The sequence below is a fragment of the Pteropus vampyrus genome, unplaced genomic scaffold, assembly GCF_000151845.1.
Source record: "Pteropus vampyrus isolate Shadow unplaced genomic scaffold, Pvam_2.0 Scaffold44, whole genome shotgun sequence".
Lineage (NCBI taxonomy): Eukaryota > Metazoa > Chordata > Mammalia > Chiroptera > Pteropodidae > Pteropus > Pteropus vampyrus.
The window spans coordinates 7,121,359-7,140,160 of NW_011888825.1; the positions used below are offsets into that span (position 1 = coordinate 7,121,359).

Below are 18,802 nucleotides of genomic sequence, written 5' to 3' on the forward strand. Positions count from 1 at the left end.
CAGTAATTATGACAGTACCCACACAACCATTGCAATGTTTAGGTGTTCATAAAAAAGGAGATTATGTTGTCCCATCTGGTAGTACCCAGCCCCTGAGTAGGAAGTAATTTCTGTTGCTACAATCAGAAATGATTGAGAGTGTTCCCTCTGCTGTGCGTATTGATTATTGGATAAACTATATATATACACACACACACATGTAATTTAGATAGATAGATAGATAGATAGATAGATAGATAGATAGATAGATAGATAGATAGATAAATAGATAGATAGATCATATATATATATAATATTTATATATTATATATATATAATTTAGATAGATAGATGGATAGATAGAGATAGAGATATATATACACACACACACATATATTGCATAGAAGATCACTGAGATAGTTTTATTAATGTGATATAGTTCATATTTGGAAATACTGGTGATACTCCTTGCTTACCAACTCCTAAAGTATTCATTGTGTTAAGCAAACCAGCTCTGCTACCATGAACAAACCTAACTGCACCAAAGGAAGGTGCCTGGATTAGGAGCTACACTGAATCAAGAGGGAGACAGCCCATCTACCCTCCTGCTTGAGGTGGCTAAAGGAGGGGAAAGCACAGAGATAGTACGCGATCTTGAGCAAACGCTCTCTTCTCCCTGGAATTCCATTTCTCCTTCTGCAAAGTGAGGATACTTATTTCCATGAGCTCAGGAGCCCTTTCAGTTCTGACTGCCATAAACACAGTAACTCTCTGTTCTTCCACATGCCACTCACTACTGGTCCCCTTTTTCCTGTACTATGCTAGGAACTTGCCCTATCATCAGATTTGAGTTAGGGGGTGTTGGATGCTCAGAAAGACTGAGAACAGTCCCTAGGAAACCAAGGCAGACTTTAAGCTGTATGGTCAGACTCAAATGGCAGGGAGCTTAGACAATGTTACATTGTGGAGTTTAAAAACACACATTTTTAAGAGCCTGGGCTTATTGAGTCAGCAGTCTGGAACATTCTCAAGAGACTAAAAATATCCCAAGAGTGGACTGAATTTTAAAGTATGCTTTAATAACCTTTCATTGTGAAAACAATTGGGCATTTCTTCTTTAAAACTGTTATGCATTTCCTTTATTTAGATTTTCACTGCTGGAAATATAAGAAATATAGAGTGAGTTCAAGCCTCAGATGGGGGATTGAACATCATGGACAAAGGGGCCATCTACTCCTAAGATTCTGTCCAGAGGACCAAGATTTATAACTTTAAATCTCTCAATTTACATTTGCAAAGCAAAGACATAAAATGCTTACTCTTTTCCTTGTGACTAATAGTTGAGGATTCTCTTTCACAGCATCAACTAGCAGGACAAAGGGTGCTTTTCAACCAGGAGTTAGCATATGCCAAATGCTAGTTCTTGGTATTACTTGCCTTCTCCCAGTGAGACATGAACAAGAGATTTGTAAGCAGTCTGAAGCAGGTAAAACGTGTGCCAGAGTATCATCACCACCAACCCCATGCAACCTTTCCCTAATTCACACTAAAACACATTTGGGGACATAAGAAAGGCAAACATTCTGACACTGAAAACTGAAACAGTTAAACTACTGCCTGGATCTCGTCATAAAACGGGAACTAGAAGGAGGAGGTGCCCTCTGTGATTTTTTTCATGTGCTCTGAATCTAGGGGCAGACTGTGAGAGAGGCCCAGAAACACAAGTTCTGTCACTAATCAGAAAACCACAGCACTGAGAAGCAGCCTTTCACACTGCCAAGAGAACTTTGCTTTCACCATCCATGAGGTGCAGCTCCTTACCTTGGGTTTCTGGCTTGGGAGCAGAGATTGGACTCTAAAGTTGAATATGGACCATCTATCTGGCAGCAAACATACTCTTTAAAGCTAAAGAGTTTTCCCTTAGGTTGGAGCAGGCTTTTTATCCATCCTATTTTAGTCAGCCAGTGCTGCCCTAACAGAATACCATAGACTGGGTGGCTCAAACAATAGAAATGAATTTTCTCACAGTTCTGGAGACTGGAAGTCCAAGATCAAGATGCCAGTATGGTCAATTTCTGGTGAGGTCTCTTCATGGCTTATCAATAGTCACCAACTTGCTGTGTCCTCATATGGCAGAGAGAGAGAGACAGAGAGACGGAGAGCGAGCTCTCTGGTGTCTCTTCTTTATAAGAGCACTAATCTCATCATGAGGGCCCTACCCTCATAACCTCATATAAATCTAATTATCTCCCAAAAGCCCCATCTCCAAACTTTCACATTGTAGGTTAGTGCTTTGACATATGAAATTCGGGAGGAGACACAATTCAGTCCATAGCGCATCCATTCAGCATCCATTTATTGAGCACCTATTATGTGCCAGACATGTGCTGGGTGCCAGATATACGAATATGACTAAGACATAGATCCTGACTTTAAGGAGCTTTCAGTCAGTAGGGGCATGAGTGTTGACGGATTGCTGCAATTCAGTACAGGAATTACAATAATAGAGGCACAAATTTGTACTGTGGGGATAAAGAGAGAGGCTGGGAGCATCAGAGGGGCTTCCTGGAAGAGGTGGCATCTAAGCTAAATTCTTTCTCTTCATTTTATTGGAGTTTTTTTTTTTATTATAAAAGATATAATTGTGCTCAGTATGACAAAGAACATAATGTAAAGACTTGATTTTAAAAATCTATCTTCCCCACTTGCCTACAGTCCCACCTGTCTAATCTAAGAAAGGTTAACAATGTGGTATGGGCCTTTTCTAACCTTTTTCTGTGCTCTTACAAATAGGCACTTATACGAGAGTCTATTTTTTAATTTTGTAATAAAAAATAAAATTATTCTATGCACATCATTCTGCACCTGGCTTAATTAACTCACTCAATTAACCCTGTGTCATAGCCATCTCTCCATAATGAAACACTAGTTGTAACTGGAGTAGCTACGTGCCTCTCTGACACATCTCCATAGCTACTATTAAAGCATTGATGCATTTTCTTTATTTACTCATTTTTTTCATTCAACTTTATTTCAGTTAGCAATCTCGGTCTTCTCAGATGAGCATGGTGATCAAAATCTTGACAGAGTGGCAACAGCTATCTATGACTAAATAGATTTTAGATATAAGCAGATTGTCCAAAGTCTGACTATATGACAGGCTCAGACGTGCACACAATTCTTAATTCCCGCCTTTCATTGTCAACTTTAGACACTAATGAGGTGGTCTTCACGCCCCAGCTGAAATCTGGGGAAACATATCTAAGCATCTGGTGCAGATGGGAGAAGATGGAAGCTTGCCAACCAGAGCCTGCAAGCCCTCTCAGCCAGTCTCTACTTTATGCAGGTGGCCCAGGGCAGGGCAGGGCAGGGCAGGGCAGGCAGGGCAACAGAGGTCCAGATATGTCCAAGGCACCATGTATCTGGTATGGCTAATCTATATGGAATGGGAGGTGTGGGGCAGTCAGAGTACAAGGTCTGCCCTGGCAATGGATGTAACAGGCCAGTGTTGAAACTGCCACTGTCCACAGTGTTCTGTCCAGAGTGGTCAGTTTGTTCAAGCCAGTTAAGGGCATATCTTACACTATATCCTTCTGAAGGTCATTATGGACCTGGATAAAGTCTTCTGCTTTGGCTGGGGTGGGGCTGTTGGGCTCCCCTAGCCATTGCTGGAACTTGGACCCCTCTCTTTCCAGCAATGTTCCTTTATCCTGGCTCAAGGCCACATAGCCAGGAAGTGGTAAACTTGAACCCAGGCTGCTAGTTCTTGGCCAGCTCACTAGATGACCTCACTGTGCCAATATGGCTGTTGGAGTGATGGTGAGAGCCGAGGAGGTCAAGAGACCCTCGGCCACAGAAGTGGATTGCTCTGAGGGCGTGAAATTCCGGAGGAGTCTATGCAGGTTGATGGGGGCTTTTGTTGTCCACATTTGATAATCATCAAACTGAGGCTTAGAGTCACTGAGTGACTTGTCCAAGATGATAAACAGAGCCAGTAAACCCGGACACAAGAATCAACCCAGGTGGTCTGACCCAAAAACCTGTGCTTTCAACCACCACTCTCTATCTGTCCAAAGGGCAGAGGTGTTTTCCTCCACATTTCAGCTGGGTGTTGTTTTCACAACAGACAGAAATTTTGTGTTCACAAGAAAACTGTATCTGTGATATACATATGATATACATATAAGGCAAATGACAAGAGGGAACACTTTAAAGAACTGCATATGTTTCTAAACATTGATTTACTTAATCCTGAAAAAAAATCTTAAGATTTCTGTAACATGTAACATGAAACACATCACCTTTTCTCAACTTAGTCCCAGACATTAAAATGTTTGTAAGATCTATATACATGTCTAAGGGTCTCCTTACTTGCTTAAAGGACTTTATACACTCTCTAGCATTTATTACTTTTAAAAACAATGTTTAAGAAAAGCTAAACTATATGTACTATAGACAGAGAACATGAAGGAAAGAGGAAAAAATTGGAAATAGGGAACGTGAAATTCCAACCGACGGGGAAATAGACATGATGTTCTCAATATGGGATAGAGCAATGCAGGCAATTTATGGTAAAACTGGGAGATCTGCATGGTAAACTATTGGGGTCAAAGGTGAAACACATCAAATAACACACAAAATCCAATCATTTGGGGGAAGGTTCACTTTACTCAGCATATGAGGCCTCTACTGTGTTCCACAATGGTTACTTCCAGAAATACACATGCAACACAAAGCTACGGGACAAATACAAGAGCAAGACTGAGGAACAGGGTCTTAGTTGTGAGCCCTGCTCTCAAATGGATCAAACTGCTGATATGTACACACAGCTGCAGTTGACACTGTTCGTGCCTAACCCACATCGCCTTGAATCCCTTTCACTGTGTAGGTACATCCTTTTCCCAGCTTCATTGAGCTTTTTCCTCCCAACAGCCCACAGCTGAAACTCTTATTTGGAGGGCTGGCCTTGGGCTGCTGAAGCCACTGTGCCAGAAGAAGCCAGAAATGGTGGGCATTTCCAACCCCACCATGGGTGTGGCCCTTAGCCACAGCCAAACTCATAACTTGCAAAGGCCTAATTTATACTCCAGAGCTCCCCTTGTGGAATCTAACTGAAGTTACCTCCACTACCGGACTTAGCTTAAAATCACACCTCCTCCTGCCCTGCTTCTCCAGCTCCTCTGGGTGTCTCCCTTGGAACCAGGGATATACCGCCTGCACAAGAATCTTTATCTCAGTGTCTACTCTGAGGAAACCTGACCCATGACAAGCATCCAGATGAAGGGGGCTGTGTGGTAGGCACCGTGGAGAACTTGCTGCCCAGAGGAGCATCTTCTCTCCACTCAGGAAGCCTATGTGCCTCTTAGACACGAGCAATGAGACATGAGCTATATTGGACATGTATTTTATGCAAATGTCACCAAAGTCATTTGGATGCAGAGGAGAGTGAGAATGGAGTATTTTTTAATTGTTTTTGTTTGTGGAAAACCAGTATCTAGAATGGCCAAGTAATAGAAGACAAGTCTCTGGACACCACCACATCAAGGGATTGAGATCATAATTATCCTAAAACCCAACTTTCATCATGTGTCTCCCTTGCCTGGGGTCTCTCATTGTCTCCCCAGTGGACTGTGGACATGAGCAAGACAAATTACAGTTACAGTGAGGTCAGGGACACACACAGCAGGCCAGCATAAGCAATAGCAAGAACAGGAAATAAGTCCTGGTGATTGTTGTGAAGGAAATCTAGGAGTTTGGGTAACTGGTGTGAGAGGTGAGATGGAGATGGTGAGTGTATGAGTCTGCTTGGGCTGCCACAACAAAGTACCACAGATTGGGTGACTCAAACAACAGAAATTTATTTTCTCAAAGTTCTGGACAAGTTTGAGATCAAGTGTTGGTTTCTCCTGAGGCCTCTCTCCTTGACTTATAGATGGCCACCTTCTCCCTGTGTCCTCACATGATCTTCCCTCTGCTTATGTCTGTCTCCTAATCTCCTCTCATTATAAGGTTATATTGGATTAGGGCCACCCTAATGACCTCGTTTTAAATTATTCATCTCTTTAAAGACCCTCTCTCCAAATGCAGTCAGATTCTGAGGTACTGAGGGTAGAACTTCAACATATGAAGAGATTGCATACCACAAGGAATGGGGGGGAGGCAATTTAGTCCATAACAGTTAGCAATAGGACAATGAGTTTGATTATAGAAAGGCTGAGTTTGAGATGATGGCTAGACCTTCCAAGTCTGCATAAATATCCAACAGGCTATATCGCAGGTCTGGGCATAAAATATCATAGGAGAGGCCATGGTTGCATACCACAGGGAGAGCCTGCTTTCCCATCTAACTCAGGCAGGGAGTTCAGAGTATGTGCTGTCTGGAGAAGTGCCCAGGCACAACATCTCATCCCAAGTACGCAAGTTCAGAAACTCAGTGGTACCCGTTCACTCAGCACTTACTAAGCTCCAGTGAGTCAGTTCATGCCCAGCAAACTCAAAAGAGATTGCTGTGTAAATAAGAATGCCTTTTTAATAATTTACACACAGAGATTTCTGGATGGATAATGAGTGCCAGTCATTCCCATGGGACACTCCTTTCCTGCTGACTATTTGGATTTCTGTTCCTGTCCTATCACCCCACAGTGATTATAAGCTTTCTGTGGCCCCCAAACAGTATCCTGCTTGATTTCGCATCTTTCATTCCTAAATGTATTTTATTAATATTTGTATCCTCCTCAGCATCTAACATAGTTTCTGGTACGAAGCAGGTGGCCAAAAAATATGTGTCGATGTACGCGAGACATGGACTGGCCTCCAAGAGGTGCAGAGTAAGGAGTGAGGAATACCTGCTGAGGTCAGACTTTCTGGATCTGAATCCTGACTCTACGAAGTACTAGCTGTGTGACTGACTCTGGATAGAATCAACCACTCCATATCTCAATTTCCTCATCTGATCAAACTAAGGTGATACAGCACCTACATCACAGAGTAATTATGAACATTAAGTGAATTAATGTACATAAGGGGCTTAGAGCAGTGCATGGCTCACAGTAAACTCTATGTAAGTGCTGGTTATTTTTAACATCCGCAATGTATTTGACTCATTACCTAGGTTATCTTATTAAATCTCCAAACAACTATTTGAGGTGGATATTGCTATCCCCTCCTTAAAGAAGAGGAAGCCAGGTTCGGTGAATGTAGGCAATGTGCCACGCAACTGGGAAGTGGCAGAGACTGAATGAGAGCTCAGAGCTGAATTTCATGCCTGTTCTCTTTCTACTGCACCACAAGTTAGGCTGAAGATAACCACAGTCAAGAAGAACATCCCTAGTCATTCACAGAGGACCCCACAGGCACTAAGAATCAGAAAGTGGGACCAGCATATCATTAGTCTCTATCCAAAACTAAAGGGTTCAGAGATGTGATCATGTCTCAACTCCTACTCTGTATGGTTGCAACCCTGTACACTATACCAATATCACATCCAATCTCAAAAGCTTTTTTATTTATACCATCCAGAAGGCATCCCTAGCATTTAGTATCTCCCAAATGCCCTCCTTGGTGCTCAGCTACACCATCAATATGCAGGCTGTGTCCACATAGCTCCTACATCTGGAAAGCAGATGACAGCTGGGCTCCCCAGCAGCTGGTTGAAAACTTAGGCCAGGACCAGGACAGATTTTTACTACTGTACCTTAAAGAATCCTAAGCATTCCTCCAGCCCCGGGATGGCAAATGTTAAACACTGTCAGTATTAATCTTAATTAATTAGAAGTGATTGTCTAGAACCATGGCTAAGAATGAGCTCAGTGTTTGACTGAGCTCTGTGTTTGTCTAGTGATAACTACCAGGGACACGGGAGGGAGGAGCAGCACACAAGATGCATATTTGCCAACCCTTCTTCAAGCCAAACCACTACTAATTCACTCAGGTTTTAAGGAAGCACCTGGTATCCATGTGATTTATTCCAAGGGAACACAAAAAATGTAGATAAGACATGGTCTTGCCCTCAAGAAAAGGCACACAGAGGTCAGAAATCAAATAAAAATGTAAATGCAAATGATGTGTAGGGTAAATTGCTCTTTTAAAAAACGTTTTATACTCTATTTTTATGGGGTGGGTGGTTTTTGGGGACTTTCAGTTTTCTCGACATGCTTAAAAATACGGTCAGTTGGTGTCACCTGCCTCTTATAATAGAGGCCGAGCAATAAACCCCAAACTATGAAAAAATGTTGATAATGGGCCCTGGATGGTATTTGGTTCATTCTCTTATCCACTGCAGGAATACCTTCAGCAGCAGCCTACCATGCTCATTCAGTCCCTTCGTCATCCCAGCCAAGCAAGGCGACCACTCCATCCTGATCAACCATGACTGCAACCATGACTGCTTCCTTGGGCTTAGCCAAAAGCCTCTTCCTCTAATTTCCATTCAACCATCCTAATTCTGTCTTCCAAAGCCATACAGAACATGAATAACTTCTGTTCAACATGACAGTCTTTCGAAGCTCTGAAGATACTTTGAAGGTTTCCCTTAAATCTTTCCTCCTCTCAGTTAAATAGCCCCAGGACTTCATTGTTTTCCAAGTCACCTGGTTTCAGATCACCTAACTTATCCTGGGCTGGCTTCTTTGAATCACCTTTGATCTCTTCAACTCAGAGAGGCTGCCAAGCTCTCGTTGGGTTTGCCGGAAATTGTCTCCAGGCAGAAAACCAGACCAGTGATAATAAGGCTCGCTTCATTTATTTCCCTTTTCTCAGGCATCACAATTGTATACCACCTGTTGTCCAATGCCCCCCAAAAAGTTATTTTATTGTCCAGCTTTCTAATTAGTTACTATGGATGGTTAAGTCCAGTCCTTGTGACCACAGCATGGCTGGAAGTGAAAGACCCTACAATATATATTATTTTTCTAAACAATCTGTAATTGTGAAAGTTATTTCTGAGCCTTTTTAGAGATCTACAATTTAGAGTCCCACCAGCAATGTGTAAAAATGCCTGGTCCAAAAGTTCTCCAAAGATTTGTTTATGTTTGAATCTTTATCTATGTATTACCAAGCATTTGCATATATATTATCATTTAATCCTCAAAACTCTATCAGGTGTGTATTATTATCCCATTTTTTTGGATGAAGAAACCAGGCTAAAAGAGACTAGCAAGGTTAAAAAGTGACCAAGCCCCACATCCAACAAGGTAAGCCTAAATACTTAGAAGGTGAGACCAAGTAAGACGCAGAGCTCATCCCTCTAAGTCCCAACCTCCTAAACATACACATAATACTAAAGTTTGAATGAGAAATGTGTGCTACCTAGTGACTGTGACTTTATCTGACAAAAAGATCTTTTTAAAACTCCAGCCTGGTCATGTTGTACTTCCATGTTTTAAAACTGGGCAAAAATATATAAAGAACCAAACAGACTCAAGAAAATAGAAAGCCTAAACAGACCAATAACAATAAAACTAATTAAATTAGGAATTTAAAACACACACACACACACACACACACACACACAGTCTCTCACCAAGCCTAGAGTTTGACAAACAGGTTCTAACAAACATTCAAGGCATACATAATCCACATTTTGTACAACTTGTTCTAGAGGAAAGAAAAAAGAAGAAATCCTCCCAAGTTGATTTTATGAGGCTAATATAACTTTGATATCTTCCTACAAAATAAACAGCAGGCTCAAGTAGTTGCTCCAGTACCAATCTGGAATACTGTTAAATAAACGGTATTTCCAATGTTACACAAAGAAGTTTATGATATTAGGGAAAGAGGGAATGACTGCCAACTCACTTGACAAGGCAATTATAACCTTGATATCAAAACTCAACAGGACAGTTTGAAAAAAATTTTTCAGATCAATCTCACTGATAAGCATAGATGAAAAAATTACTCTGAAATATAAAAGCAAACCCAATTTGGCTATACATAAAAATGGTAAGGCATCATGAACACATCGTATTTATCTCATGAATGTAAGGTTAGAGTGACATTGGAAACTTATTTAATATGATTTACTACTAAAAGAGAAAAACAAAATGGCCTTCATATGATGGCAGAAAAAAATATTTGATAACTCATCACTCACTAATGACAAAATCTCTCAGCGAGCTTGGGATAGATAGGAACTTCCTCACCTTGATAAATGGTACCTACAAAAATCGTAAATATTATATTTAATGGTAAAATGTTAAAAGCATTTCCTTTAATATTAGGAACAAGCTGGGGTGCTTGCTATCCCCATATCTTTGCAACATTATACTGGATTTCCTAGCCAGTATATTAAGGCATAAATAAATTATGTAAAAACTAGAAACAAAAAAACAAATTTGTCCTTATTTGCGGTTTATATGATTGTCTTCATAAAAATCTCAAAGTATCTACACAAAATCCTACAGTATATAAACTTAAACATTTAGAAAATGTGATGGTAAAAGATGAGATTTATGATAGCAACGAAAAAGTATCTAACAATAAAGCTAACATATATAAAAGTTTGTTATAACAAACATAATAACATTTTCTCTTTATGGAGAAAATTATAAAAACTTTATTGAAAGAAATGAAAGAATGGGGAGATACACAATGCTTGTGGATCAGAAGGCTCAATATTGCAAAGATGGGAATTATCCCAATTGATATGTAGTTTCAGTAAAGTGCTAATGAAAATCTCAATAGGGTTCTGGGTACTTAATGAGTTGACTCTAAAATTTATATGTAAGAAAGCAAAAAAAAACCAAACAAACATAATACTCCTAAAGAATAAGAACTAGTTTAGGGGACTGCTCCTTACAAGATTAGCAATTATTACATATAAATCTGTATTAATTAAGTTAGTGTGGTATTGGTACAGGGATATTCAAATAGAGAAATAAAATTTAAAAATTTTTTTTTAAAAAGCCCAGAAATAGACCCATGTACGTACAGAAACTTAGTTAATGACAGAGTTTACTGGAAATCAATATAGAAAGGCTGGACATTTCAATAATTGGTTATCTATATTAAAAATAGAACAAAATTAAACCTGTTAGTCGGCCATGTTGCTGAAATGATGCTGTGTAACAAACATCTCCCAAAATCTTGGTGGCTTACAATAAACAATATTTATTTCTCATACACGTCTTTAGTTAGCTATGGCATATATCAGTTCAGATTCAGGTCTGCTCCACACGTCTATCATTCTCTGAACCAGGCTGAAGGAGCAGTGGCTACCTGGGACATGCATGGTTCATGACACAGATAAGGAATTCAAGAAGGTAAGCTAAACAACACAGCACATATAAAGTCTCTTGTTGGATGGGGCATACATTACAGCTACTCACATTCAATGTACCATGTTCAAAGACAGTGGGAAAGTGGAGTATATTCTGCCAATAAACCATGGGAAGGTCAGAGAAGAAAGAAAGAATTGTGAGCAAATAATATAGTTTACTATAGATCTCTACCTCATACCAAACAAAAAATAAAGTTAATTTTACAGACTTAATGACATAAGTGTAAAAGACAAAGTTATGAACATTTTAGAAGAATATCTTTATATCCTTAGGGTAAGAGACAGATTTTCAAATATGACACATTAAAAAAAACTATAAAAACTGATCATTTCAACATTAAAATTTAAAAACTCTGTAAAAATTTCAAAGTGAGACAAAACATTTACAGTGTATATGAATGGCAAAGGATTAGTACCCAGAATATATATAATACCTTTCCAAATAAATTAGAAAAACAGACCTATGCATATGGCGAACTTGGCATTTGACAGAAGTGGTATTACAAATCAGTGAGGAAAATCTAGACTATTCCGTACAACGCACTGAGACAATTGGCTGTCTATATGGAGAAAGATAAAATGAGATTCTCTACTCATACTATACACCAAAATAATTCTGGATTATTTAAAAAGCTAAATACGAAAAGCAACATTTTATCATTTTAAAAGATAATATAGAACATAATTAGGCACTGCTTAAGGAAAGAGTGTCTTAAATGAACACTGAAAAGTCATAAAAGGAAAGGTGGGTAAATTTGGCAATATTAAAAAAAATTTTGTATATGACAAAACACCCTAAACAAAGTTAAAAGTGAAGTTATAAACTGGAAGAAATTTTTACCACATGTCAAAGACAAAGAATAAATATCCAGAATATTTAAAAGATGTCTTAAACATACCGCAAAACACTGTTGAAGAAAGCCTGGCAACATTTAGAGATGAACCGAATGTCTCCTGTGGTTGTAGCAGAGTGGTGTGGGTGGGTGTGTGTGTGTGTGTGTGTGTGTGTGTGTGTGTGTGTGTGTAAATACATATGTACCTGCACGCTACTCTCCACAACTTTGCATCAGTAATTCTTTTGACTTAGAATATGCCCTTTCCCTATTTTATTCCTGGAATTGAAAAAACTTCATGAAAATTAGTTTTTCCTTCCTTTATACTTCTCTGACTCATTTTGCATCCTCTAGTAGACAAGTTTTAAAATATTATGATTCACTGTGATTATTATTGTATTAGTCAGGTTGGGCTACCATTACAAAATACCATGGACTGGATGGCTTAAACAACAGAAATTTATTTCTCACAGTTCTGGAGCCTGGAAGTCCCAGATCAAAGTGCCAGCCAACTCAGTTCCTGATGAGAGCTCTCTTCTTGGCTTGCAGACAGCCACCTTCTGTGTCCTCACACTGCCGTTCCTTGGTGTGTGCACATGGAGAGATCTCTCTTCCTGTTTTCATAATGCCACCAGTCCTTTCAGATTAGGCCCCATCCTTATGACTTCATTTAACCATAATTAGCTTCTTAAAGCCTAATCTCCAAATACAGTCACATTAGTGATTAGGGCCTTAACTTATAAACTGAAGGGTTAAGGAGGACACAATTCAGTCCTAGCAACTATTCTATCTCCTCTACTCCTATTTTATTAAACAGGTCTTTGAAATCTGTACAAATTTTTGAGCATCTGTCACAAGTCCACCTCTGTCCTAGGTATTAGAGTATCAAGATGAGTGTTTGACCAGCTAATTATGTAGATAAATCTAAAGAAGCAGGTGAAAGAATTCTAGGAGGAAGCATGATATGATCCTAGAAAGAGGAGAGGGAAAAAAATGTAAGCGAGTGTTCCAAGATGTGTTTCAATTTGCATCAAATAGGAGGTGACACCATTCTCTTTGAGGTGGACGGAGGTATAAAATCAGATGCTCAACAGGCCTAGGACAAGAGAGTGCATTTTTAGCCTAATTTTTGGTAGATGCTTTCACCATCTGGGTGGCATCTACTATTCTGTCTTTTCTCAGAAAGGGCTGCAGGGCTGGTCTTTCAGGGACTGCAGGCACTCATAGATCACAGGATTCACTGTTAGCTAACCTCAGCAGGTTTTGCTGCTTAAAACATTTGTGCCTTCATCCCAAGAGACAAAGTTGCAAATAGCATCAGATGCCAGCAGTAATCTACAAAGACAGTATATACACTGTGTCCTACAAGAACCCCTACTCAGTTCTTGGTGGTGGCAGCCCTGTTCGTGGACCTAGCTGGCAATGACCATCAGTTGTTTCATCTTCATCTCCTGCTGTTCCATCAAAGGCCCTAAAGAAAGTAATAAGTGATTTGAAGACAGTGAAAGTTTGCAGCCTAGCCCAGGTTTACAGCTGAAAACAGAATGCATATGTTCACATTCTCTGGGCTCTTAGAGGGTGGGTACACACTCGATAAATGTTTATTCAGTGCCACTAGAGCCTAGCATTGGGCTATGCAATGGGAACATAAAGACAAACAAGAAAGCTAGGCTTCCTGCTGTCACAGAGTTTACAGACAGCTAGAGGAGTGTAATGGTTAGTTTTACGTGTCAACTTGGCTAGGCTATAGTGTCGTTATTTAATCAAACAGTAATCTAGGTGTTGCCATGCAGGTATTTTGTGGATGTGGTTAACATCTACAACTTTTCACTTTAAGTAAAAGTGATTACTTTTATTTAATGATTTAGATAATGTGGGTGAGTCTAATCCAATTAGTGAAAAGGATTTAAGAACAAAACTGAGAGTTCCCTGAGGAAGAAGAAAGTCGCCTGGAAACTGCAACATGACTTCCTGAGAGTGTGAGCACGCTGTTCTGCCCTACTGAACAGGGCCTGCCAGCTCCCACAGTTGCATAAGCCAATTCTTTGAAATAAATCTCTTTGTGTACATGTGTGTATACATACTAAGTATACATACACATATATAAAGAGATTTATTTTAACCCATTTCCCATTTGCCCCAAGAATACTCGCCAGCGGCGCTTGCGGCTGCAGCGTTTACCCCTAGATAGCTTGCGGGTTACAGTCCTAACCTTACCCCCAGTTTGCCACAAAATATCTCACTTTTATTATTATTTTTGCATTGCTCTAGTATATCGATAGTTTTCGGTAACAAATGACATCATTCTATCTATAGCATTGTTTTAAGTAGTGGTATTTCCATTTACAAAACATAATAATTCTTGATCGCCGAAAATGTCAAATCCCAGAAAACATAGCATTCCTACACATGACATTAAATTAATTCTAGCAGTGAGCTGCACTTTTTTATTCTAAATGGGAAAAGGGTTAAGGAATATATCCCACTGATACATAGATATAGATATATAAATATATATTTCTCTCTCCTACTGGTTCTGTTTCTCTGGAGAACCCTGACTGATCCAAGGAGACTCATACATTCATAGGAATTGCTAGACAGTATCCTAAGTGTTATGACTGGGGAAGCCTAAGTCAGACCCCCCAGATCTGAACTTTGGATCCATTGTGTACTAGATGCACCATGACTTTGGGTCAATTCCTACATTCTCGAAGCCTGTTTACCATCTGTATGCATTTACATACAGCATCTCTCTCACAGGGTTATTGCAAGGGGTCAAAGAGGTTAAGTTCTTTGCCCAAGAACACACAGCCAGTAAGTATGGAGCCAGGATTTACATTCCAGTGCATGCATCCTTAATCCTCTGCCCTGTCACTTTGTTCCTTGGGGATTACATTTCAGCTGTTTGCTCTTTAACAGACACTTTTGCATAGACAGCCCCATACACTGTTACAGCTTCAGCTCCGTTCTGCAGAGATGCCTCTCAAATTTATACCTTGACCCAATCCTAGAGTAAAATTCAAAGTTTCCATTACATTATGGCACATTGGCTTCAAATCCAACATATCTTAAATTCAAAGTCATCTTTTTCCCTCACCATCAACAAGTCCTGGCTTTACCGCTCTCTAGTTGTATGATCCTGGGAAAGCTATTCACCCTCTAATCTTCAGAGTTCTCATTTGTTCAATGGGGCTGAGTGTGTCTGACGACATGAGGAAGGCAGACACATATCACAGCTAGTTTCTACATCTCTCTGTGTCTGTAGTACCTGCTTCAGTGTCTGTCTGATACATTATAGGTACTAAATACATTATTGTGCTTATTCATTCAGCTACTGTTCATTCATCAGCACTAACTTTAATTAACTGCACAACAGGATACATCGATTTAGTCTTAACTCGCTACTTACAGGCTAATTTTCCAGGAAAACCATCATTTCCCATTAGACCAAGTAAATAAGGTGCTGCAATATGGCTGTTTCATTTCCATTTTATGTTAGTATATTGCCATCTAGTGGAAGATGTGCAAGTTACAAGCAAAAAGAGGAAAGGGGCCTGCAAGGAAAGGCAACATCCTAAAAGAAATGTTTACAGGTCTGAAGACTGATCCATAGCATTGTTGGATTTCAACAACTATCTGAAAAACATAAATAACATGATGTGTCTAATGTATTAAATAAATTATAAATGAACACTACAGCAAGTTACCAGCTCATAATCTTGTGGTCTATAACTTGTTCTAAGCAAAATAAAAAATGAAAAAGAATTAGCCCTCCTGCAACTGACTGCTTTGCTCATTTTCAATTCTCCAACGCCATATGTTGGATGTAAACCTAAATTAAAGAAAAGCTACTTGACAAGGGGTTAGATTTCTGGATGGCTCTACCTTTAGCTAAGCAACTCTATTTTCCTTTCCGAATAAGTTACCATTATCTAGTGCTTACCATGTGCTTGGGACTATGCCAAATGCTTTTACATGGCTTATCTATCTTATTTAATCTTTATGAATCCCTTCTCCCCATTCCACCCTCCACCTACCCAAAAAGGGATAGGTAATCTCACTTATGACTCTCATCTTATTGCCTCATCTGTAAAAATAGGATAAGGGGCTTTCAGTGTCAAAACCAGGACATGGAAATGGATCCACAGCCCAGGTCAGCCTGACTCAAACACAAGTTCTTCATGACTACATTTTCCTGCATACTGTATCTCCTGCATTCTAAGAATGCTGTAAAGATGTAATAAGTCATGTAAAGCACTTTTAGGAAAAAGCACAATGTTTGAAAGCTTACATAGCAGAATGTTAATACCACAAATATGTGTAAAATGCTTTATATTCTATTGAGACAACCATTCACTTTATTTACAAAAGTATTCAGTAAGAATTGCTTTTTCTCAGTAGTGATGTCCCCTCTTTCATTCTTGATTTTAGTAATTTTAGTCTTCTTTTTTTCCTAGTCAGTTCCTTCCTTCTGTTTACTTTGGGTTTATTTTGTTCTTCTTTCTATAGTTTCATAAGATGAAAGATTAGACTGTTGATTTGAGATCTTTTTTTTTTTTTAAACTACTTTTTAGAGAAGTTTTAGATTCACAGCAAAATTGAGAGGAAGATACAAAGATACACTCCCTACACATGCATAGCCTCTCCTTTATCAACATCCCCCACATTGGTTGCAATCAAATGAACCTACTCTGATACATAATCACGCTAAGTCCATAGTTTACCTTAGGGTTCATGTTTGGTGTTGCACATTCTATTGAATTTGGACAGATGTATGACATGTATCCATCATTATAGTATCATACAGAACATTTTCACTGCCCTAAAAATCCTTTATGCTCTTCCTATTCATCCTTCCTCCACCCCAATTCTTACCAATCACTGATAAATTTTACCATCTCCATAGTTTTGCCTTTTCTAGAATGTCATATAGTCAAAATTATACAATATGTATCCTCTTCAGACTGGCTTCTTTCACTTAGTAATATGCATTTAAGGTTCTTCCATCTTTTTTTAATGGCTTGATAGCTCATTTCTTTTTAGTGCTAAATAATAATCCTTATTCTGGGTGTACCACAGTTTATTCATTCACCTACTAAAAGACATCTTGGTTGCTTCCAGTTTGATAAATATTAATAAAGCTGCTGTAAACATGCATGCGCAAGTTTTTGTGTAGACATAAGTTTCATTTCACTTAAATAAGTAACAAGGAGCACAACTGTTAGATTATATGGTAAGAGCATGTTAGTTCTGTTAAGAACCCACCAAACCGTCTTCCAACATAGCTGTACCATGTTGCATTCCCATGAGCAATAAATGAGAGTTCCATTTTTTAATAGAGGTTTGTTATAAATTTCCCTCTAACCGCTGTTAACCACCCATAAGTGTTGGTATTTCGTGGTTTCATTTTCATGACTCTCAAAGTTTTTTCTAATTTTCTTTGTGATTTCTTCCTTGACTCTTGGTTATTTTAATGTGTTACTTTCCACATATTTGTTACTTTCTCAAATTTCCTTATGTTGTTGACTTTTAATTTAATTCCATGGTCAGAGAACATACTTTGTATATTTTTAATCTTTTTTATATTTATTGAAGACTTTTATGGCCTAACATATAGTCTATCCTTAAGAATATTCCATATGAACTTGAATAAAACACGTATTCTGCTGTTATTGGGTGGAGTACTTAATAGATGTCTATTAGATCTGTTGGTTTATAGTTGTACTGAATCCTCTATTTCCTTGTTGTTCTGCCTAGTTTGGCTACCCATTATTAAAAGTGAGATATTGAAGTCTCCAACTATTATTGTTAGATTTCCTGACCACATTACCCTTCACTAGAAGAGCAACTAAGTTTTTCTAAATAAGTTTTTCTTTCTAATTACCATGTGCCTAGGATTATGCTGAATATTTTACATAATTATCTCACTTAATCACTAAAAAATAATAGTGAATCATTTAGTAATAATTGATGGTCTATTTCTCCCTTCAATTCTCTCAGCTTTTGTTTCATGTACTTTGGGGCTCTTTTGTCAAGTAAAAATATGTTTATAATTGTTAAGTCTTCCTGATGGGTTGACCATTTAATCAATATGTAATATCCTTATCCCTTTTAACAGTTTGTCTTAAAGTCTATATATAATAAGTCATCTTACAGATTTCTGACTACATGGTTCCTGATGAAAAGCAAGCTTTTAATCTTATTGAGTATCCTTCATATGTGATGGGTTATATTCTCTTATTGCTTTCAGCATTCTCTGTCATTGGCTTTTGACAGTTTGACTATATGTTTACATGTGGATCTCTTTGAGTTTATCCTAGTTAGAATTTATTGTTTCTTGGGTGTGTAAATTGTTCTTTCTTCAAGTCTTTTATCAAATTTGAGAGGTTTCTAGCCATTAATTCTTCAAATATTCTGATCTTTCCTCCCTTCTCCTTCTGGGACCCCCTTAATGTGTATATGTTGGCACGCTTGGTGGTGTCTCACAGGTCCCATAGGCTCTGTTCATTCTTCTTTATTCTTTTATCTTTCTGCTCCCCAAACTGGATAATTACAAATTTTCCTATTTTCAAGTTTTCTGACTCTCATTTGACTGCTCAAATCTGTGGAACTCCTCTAGTAATGTTTTCATGTCAATTATTGTGTTCCAAAATTTCTATTTGGCTCCTTTCTGTAATTTTTATCTCTTTACTCATTTTGTTCATAAATCATTTTC

At 38.6% G+C, this 18,802-nt stretch overlaps 1 long non-coding RNA gene across 1 annotated transcript; it reads right to left on the minus strand.

Annotated features, from left to right (window-relative positions):
* Window positions 1-11,065: 11,065 nt before the first annotated feature.
* Window positions 11,066-14,233, minus strand: LOC111738854. The gene is made up of 2 exons (XR_002779998.1): window positions 13,466-14,233; window positions 11,066-13,057 (listed from the first exon to the last, which is right to left on the minus strand). It is a non-coding gene; the product is annotated as an uncharacterized LOC111738854 (long non-coding RNA).
* Window positions 14,234-18,802: the final 4,569 nt, after the last annotated feature.